We start from the raw sequence: 7412 nt of genomic DNA on the forward strand, positions 1-7412 counted from the left end.
ACTGCTCGCCTCATGACAGCTAGGAAAGAGGAAGAGATGGTGGAAAAGAGTATAGGGACAAGATATACCCTTCAGCTATGAGCTCATCAATGGATTAATCCATTAATGACCTCAGCACCCTCATGATCCAATCAACTCCAATAGTGCCACCAGCTGGAAACCAAGCCTTCAACAGGGGAGGGGACCTCTTGGGTGAAGAGTTCATATCCAAACTATAACAACTAGTCAAAATAAAGCCTTGCCTAAATATTTAACTTATTAAAGAAATAGAACAGGGCTGGGAATGGCCTAGTGGCAAGTGCTCGCCTCGTATACATGAAGCCCTGGGTTTGATTCCTCAGCACCACATATATAGAAAATGGCCAGAAGTGGCGCTGTGGCTCAAGTGGCAGAGTGCTAGCCTTGAGCAAAAAGAAGCCAGAGACAGTGCTCAGGCCCGGAGTTCAAGCCCCAGCACTGGCAAAAAAAAAGAGAAAGAAACAGAACAACTCTTAGTGGTAAAAATATAAATTTATACAGACAGACAATGGCCATCTAGAGGTATATAAAGAAACAAAGTCAGGGTTAAGCCTATATAAGAACACAAGTGTTTTTCATCAAGAAACCCACAGGTTATAGATGGAAAGGCCTTGAGATAGTAAATATTTTAAAGAAATTAAACTTTTCAGAGTTTTTCAAAACACTCAAAATGTTTAGGTATTTTTGGCTTGTTTGAAAGCAGCACAGCAGAAGCCTATTACTCTGCTTTGAATTGGAAAGGAAGAGCTAGTTCTAGCACAGCTAGAACTTCTCTGGGCACTGTGACCAGGATCCTAAGCATTTGCCACGTCTCCCTCCCAGTGTGCCCACTGCAGCCCATGTGGCTAGTGGGGATGACTCCAGTTGTCACCAGGCTTAGAGATGGCTCCGATTTTGCCAAGAAACCAGATCTGCAAAGCAACAAACCCACCATCTCAAACTTGAAATCCTGGATCCATTCTAGCATATAGTTGGGACGCCAAATATAGCTCTCCCAACAAGAGCTCTAAAACAAGCTCTCCACAACTGAGGCTTGGCTCAAGTGGTAGAGCAACTGCCTAGCAAGCAAAAGACCCTGAGATTAAACCTCACCTGCTTTATCAATGGTAATAGTGGTTATAATAACACTAAGAAACACAAAAGCAAGCTCTCCAGTGCCTACTGCCTGGATACTGCTAGCCAAAGAAGACAACAGAATTAGAAAAGGCCAGGCCTGTGGAGAGAGAAGTCTGGGACACCAAGACTCACACCCAGAACAAAGGCATCATAGACAGTCCCTAAAATACCTAGGTAACTAAACACAGAAGCTGAGAAACAAACTAAGAGTTTCACAAGGATGACTAAATTTTGAGGCACAGTTTGAGAAGCTATTAGTATCCACTATGAGTGGCTTCCTGAATTCAATTTCCCTTTGCCATTTTTCACCAAACATGGATTTGAAATGATTACCTACCAGTTCTGCTTATGATTCAAAAATACACTCTTCACGATTCGTTATTTTCATTGTGATTTCCACTAAATTACTTGCTAGATTCTAAATTTCAACAAATAAAACAATGAAATAGGTATCAGTATGACTATACTGGACAGTCATCAGTTCTTACAAAGACCAAGTATTTATTATCAGTTATTATTCCAAATATTCATGTAAACACACACTAAATTATATGTCTTTTGTCTCATTGCTAAAATTGTTAGCCAAAAGGCACTAGACCAGGTCAAAGATACTTTCAATTGAAACCAGGTATAATTCACAAATACTCAATGGATTGCCTTTGAGAAGTAGAATTATTATTATTATTTTTTTTTTTTTTAGGCTACAGACCTGGACTCAAACTCAGTACTTGATGCTTTCACTCAATGGCTAACACTACCAATTAAACCACACCTCCAACCTCAGAGGTTAATATTTTTAAAGTACAAAGGAAAACATGAAAAAAAAAGGCATACAGGACTGAAAGGCAAGTGGATAATTAGTGATAGAACCATTTGTTCTAAAGAAAAATAACTACAGAAGGAAAGTAGCAAAGAACTTCATATTGCTCCAATGCATCACCATTTCCATGTCATAAAAAGCTCCAGGATCCTGACAGTTCTAGCCCTTTCAGACACAATAAATAGGCTACTTACCACTCCATCAACATCTCCACCTCATAGAAAAGCTTTAAAAAAAAAAAAAAAGAAGACAAAGACAAATGGCATATTGTTGTTACATTGCTGACTGGTATAAGCCTGTCATCAGCAACTACTTTTGACCAAGAAATGGTTCTTTTCCAAGTAGCTGTACTGTGGAAAGCCCTACTACTGAAGGGGTAGTTATATGGTAGAGGAACTAGCTACTAGCTCATTTTTACACAGTGCAGTTTACACCTACTGAACAGGTGATGGAATTCAGCTGCATACTTCTAGATGGAAAGGATATGAATTTGTATTATGCTTGAGTTCTTCCTGAAAATGCTTCTTCGGACTAAATCCAACTAGAGATAACATTTTTCATTGTACTAATTTGGCAGTTTGCCCAGGAAACCCTAGCTCAGGCACGGCATCTGTATTTCAATGTGGCTTGCACTGAACCAAACTTTACTGCTGGACTGACTGCAAAAGGAAATGTGCTTCCCCTACCTCAGGCTCCCAACTGTAAACACACTTGAAGGGAGGCGCAAGCCTGCTCAATCTTTGTGCAGAAAGAATGGAAACATACTTCTCCCCATCTCACTAAAAATTTCTGTGAGCCATCAGGATCCTTATAACATTCAGAATTAAATATACAAAATGCAGGATGCTGGCTTGAAACTGAAAGTGGTTAATTTGGACAGTGTAGGCACCGAGGAAGCATGCACGGTCCTGGCTTCACACAGGCCATGTGAACCACAATTCAGCTTTGCCCGAGAGCTGGGCACAAACTCATCATGGCTTAGTAACTTACACAAGTGTAAGCAGTTAAATTAGTACCCGTCATCTCACTCCCAAATCAAGAAGGTGCCATCCTCAAAAGGATCAAGAAGCCAACCAAGGGGCTGGGAATATGGCCTAGTGGCAAGAGTGCTTGCCTCGTATACATGAGGCCCTGGGTTCGATTCCTCAGCACCACATATACAGAAAATGGCCAGAAGTGGCGCTGTGGCTCAAGTGACAGAGTGCTAGCCTTGAGCAAAAAGAAGCCAGGGATGGTGCTCAGGCCCTGAGTTCACGGCCTAGGACTGGCCAAAAAAAAAAAGAAGCCAACCAAGCCTGGTGGTGCCTAACTTTTATCCCAGCTACTCAAGAGTTGAACATCAGGTAAAGTGAAGCTTGAGGTTAGCCCCTCATGACATTCTTCTCAAAAGGGAACAAAACTACTTAGATATGCTACATTTCAATCCAGTTCTTAAAGTCAATAAACCCCTACAGATAGGCTTAGTGAGGCAAGGTCCAGTGGGACTCCTGCTTTATAATATTCTCAGATTGCTAGAGCTCTGTGTCTGTGTCTGCGTGTGCATGCACACTCATGCACGAGTCCTGAACTCATGGCATGGTCGCTGTCCCTAAGCTTTGGTGATCAAGGCTAGTGCTCTACCACTTGACCCACAGCTCCACTTCTGGCTTTTTTTTTTTTTTTTTTTGGTAGTTAACTGGAGATAAAAGTCTCAGACTTTCCTGCCTGGGCTGGCTTGGAACCACAATCCTCAGATCTCAGACTCCAGAGTAGATCAGACTACAGGTGTGAGCCACAGAGGCCCAGATTGCTTGAACTTTTCTACAAGCCATGGGAATTCACTCACTTATTCCATGCAAAGTTTTTGAGAATCTAATCTGAAATAAAAAGAGGAATTATCACCTAAAGGCATTCATTATATAAATTGATCTTTAGCAAGACAGATATGCTGTATTCAACAACTGAATCTTTAAAGGTAATGCAACTACTAATATTGCCATGTCATTTATTTCAGGATCATGTTCTGGCTGCTAAAACTGTATCTCATTCCTGCAATGAATTATGGTCGTTTGCTAACATGATGGTCCTCATCTTAACAGGACTGGCTGAGCACACGTATGCATCAGAAACGTAGGTGAGCATTTTATGCAATAGTTATTATTATGCTCTCTCTGCGCATGAGAAAGCTGATGCTTAGAAGAGGTAATCCACACAAAAGTGGTCAGTTCAGTTGGTGGCAGAGCCTCCTGAGTATACCTCAATGACAAATTTTACTAGTTCTCAATAGTCCATTCAGGGCTCAGCTCAATACCAACCACATTTATGAAGGCACCAAGAGTTCACTATTTCTGATGTTCAAAACAGTATTTTCACTGGGCATTAGTGGCTCATGCCTCTAATCCCAACTACTCAGAAGGCTGAGATCTGAGAATCATGGTTCCAAGCCAGCTCAGGCAGGAAAGTCTGTAAAGACTCTTATCTCCAATTAGCAACCAGAAAACCAGAAGTGGTGCTGCATCTCAAAGTGATAGAACCCTAGACTTGAGCAAAAGAGCTCAGGGACAGCATCCAGACTCTTAAGTTTAAGCCCCACAACTAAACAACAACAACAAATCTTTTAATGGTAAAACACAGACATGTATAGGTTTTCTCCCTTCGATCTTTCAAAGGCCACATGATAAAATATAACCTGTTTTGCTCACCTTATCCAGGCTGAATCTGGGACAGGAAAAGAATAACACTGAGAACAAATATGATTAAAAAAATACAATTATATATAGATATGTCATAATGAAACCTCTTACTCCTTACTGTATACAAACTAGTGATATTGAAGACCCATACCTACTTTCTGAGATTCAAAGTTTTTTCTCTTTTTTTTTTTTTTTGGTCAGTTGTGAGGCTTAAACTCAGAGCCTGGGCATTGTCCCTGAGCTCTATGCTCAATGCTAGAGCTCTACTATTTGAGCCACAGAACCAATTCTGGTTTTTGAGTGGTTAATTGGAAATAAGAGTCTCAAAGGGACTTTTCTGCCTGGGCTGGCTTTGAACCACAATCCTCAGACCTCAGCCTCCAGAGTAGCTAGGATTACAGGTATGAGTTACCAGTGCCCGACACTATAAAGTTTTTATGCACTCTATGTGTACACATCTTTTATTTGTCAATTACAAATTTTAACGAGTGCTTGTAGTCATCTAACCAGATTATCTGTTTTCTCAAGATGATGTTTAGGCCTTAAAGAGTGTGAGAACATTCCTCCCTGCTCTGCCCCTCTGCTCTCTTCTTGCCTACCCTGCCACTGAGGCAAGGCTTATAAAATACAGTAAAATTCCTTTTGCTTGGGAACCACAATCACACACAGATCCCCTTCAAAATGTTAACCTCAGGGCTGGGGATATGGCCTAGTGGCAAGAGTGCTTGCCTCGTATATATGAGGCCCTGGGTTCAATTCCCCAGCACCACATATACAGAAAATGGCCAGAAGGGGCGCTGTGGCTCAAGTGGCAGAGTGCTAGCCTTGAGCAAAAAGAAGCCAGGCACAGTGCTCAGGCCCTGAGCCCAGGTCCCAGGACTAGCCAAAAAAAAAAAAAAAAAAAAAAAATGTTAACCTCAGAGTTTGCCTCTTTCATTATCATCTAGGAGGGTTGGGACTTACCTTGACTGACAGTTTACTTTGGGAAAGTACTTGAAATAAGAAAGAAAAAGAGAAAAAGGAAAATTTCAAAGTCTAAGCTTTGGTATTTAAATTTTATACATCACCATTTGGAATTTTTATTTTTTTCTACTTGAAAACAATCAAAACCTATGCTTATACTTTTTGTATTATGTTCTGCTATTCCTAAAACTTAAATAAGATTCCCAGATGGAAATGGGTTTATACAGCTAATTCTGGCTCGAGTTACTGGTTGAATTTAACACAGAACCCAAGACTTCTAACATTATAGGTTCTGCTAATCCTTTTTCACACAATTATTAACACAGTAAAAATATAAATAATTCTGGCACCATGGTCTATGTCTAATCCCAGCTACTCAAGAGACAGAAATTGAGAGGGATGCAGGGGGAAGGGGTCTAGATTTGAGACCAGCCCAGGTAGAAAGTTAGCAAAAACCCCTAGCTTCACTAACAAATTGGGCAGGCTTGGTGGCATCCATCACAGGAAACGCAGGAAAGAGGACCATGGCCCAAAGCTGGCTCCAGGCAACAATGAGAGAACCCTCTGTAGGAAAAGTAACTAAAAGCCAAAAAGGGCTGCGCATGAGGTACAAATGGAAGGGTATTACCTAGCAAATAGGAGGCCCTACATTTAAACCCCAGTACTGCCAAATTCATTCATTCTTTCATTCACTAATTAATATCTCTATTTTTTGAGTAAGAAAAATGAAAGGATAAGAGGAAATCCAATGTACAGACATCCATTTTGCCAAATAAAGCACACCTGTAAATGCAACAAAAATAAAAAGTGTATGAAGTTTAAAAAGCAAGGGAATTACTCTTCACTGGCTAAATATGAACCAAAATGAACTGATTTCAAAGATAAACACTTGTGACAATATTGAGAGAAAAGGTGTACAGAAAATCAAACCATTCATCACTAATAAGGAATGAGCCCAAATACAATGAAAAAATTAGTAAGTTAATTAAGAAAGCAAATAACTGGCCACCAGCACTTCCAAAGCAACATTAGAATAAAGAGATATTCCTTGTTACATTAAAAATACTTAGTGCTTGGGGCTGGGGATATGGCCTAGTGGCAAGAGAGCTTGCCTCGTATACATGAGGCCCTGGGTTCGATTCCCCAGCACCACATATACAGAAAACGGCCAGAAGTGGCGCTGTGGCTCAAGTGGCAGAGTGCTAGCCTTAAGCAAAAGTTAGGCAGGGACAGTGCTCAGGCCCTGAGTCCAAGGCCCAGGACTGGCCAAAAAAAAAAAAAAATACTTAGTGCCACAGTAATAACTGACTCCTACCACTTTTGGAGGCAACAAAATCATGGCTCCCTTCCCAGAATTTTAGGGGAGGAAAGACACTAGGAACTTGCTCCCCACCCCCAGCTGAAGCATTAAGAACTTCAGCCAGGTTCAGGCAACCAATTTCTAAAGACACAGACCCACTGCTGGCAATACATTCATAGGACTACAGGCAACAAAGATACAATGTAATCAGTAACTTTTTTTTTTGGTGGGGGGGCCAGTCCTGGGCCTTGGACTCAGGGCCTGAGCACTGTCCCTGGCTTCTTCTTGCTCAAGGCTAGCACTCTGCCACTTGAGCCACAGCGCCACTTCTGGCCGTTTTCTGTATATGTGGTGCTGGGGAATCGAACCCAGGGCCTCATGTATAGGAGGCAAGCTCTCTTGCCACTAGGCATCCCCAGCCCCATCAGTTACATTTTATACAGATACTACAGGTGGGTAAACTGAAAAAGGAAACTATATAATTAAAATATTTCAGAGACTTTGAAAGCCTAAAACTAAACTG

At 41.2% G+C, this 7412-nt stretch overlaps 1 protein-coding gene across 2 annotated transcripts in view; it reads right to left on the reverse strand.

The window, feature by feature from the left end:
* Setd3 (SET domain containing 3, actin histidine methyltransferase) overlaps positions 1–7412 on the reverse strand; it is a 62987-nt gene that overhangs the window by 52783 nt on the left and 2792 nt on the right. The window contains exon 1 of one of the 2 annotated variants that reach the window (XM_048362636.1): positions 4636–4657. The exons of the other annotated variant lie outside the window; for it this stretch is intronic. The gene's annotated coding sequence lies outside the window, so the exon portion shown is untranslated. Of the gene's footprint in view, positions 1–4635; positions 4658–7412 lie in introns of those variants that run through there. 2 annotated transcript variants of the gene reach the window in all.

Source organism: Perognathus longimembris, chromosome 14 (assembly GCF_023159225.1).
Source record: "Perognathus longimembris pacificus isolate PPM17 chromosome 14, ASM2315922v1, whole genome shotgun sequence".
Classification (NCBI taxonomy): Eukaryota; Metazoa; Chordata; class Mammalia; order Rodentia; family Heteromyidae; genus Perognathus; species Perognathus longimembris.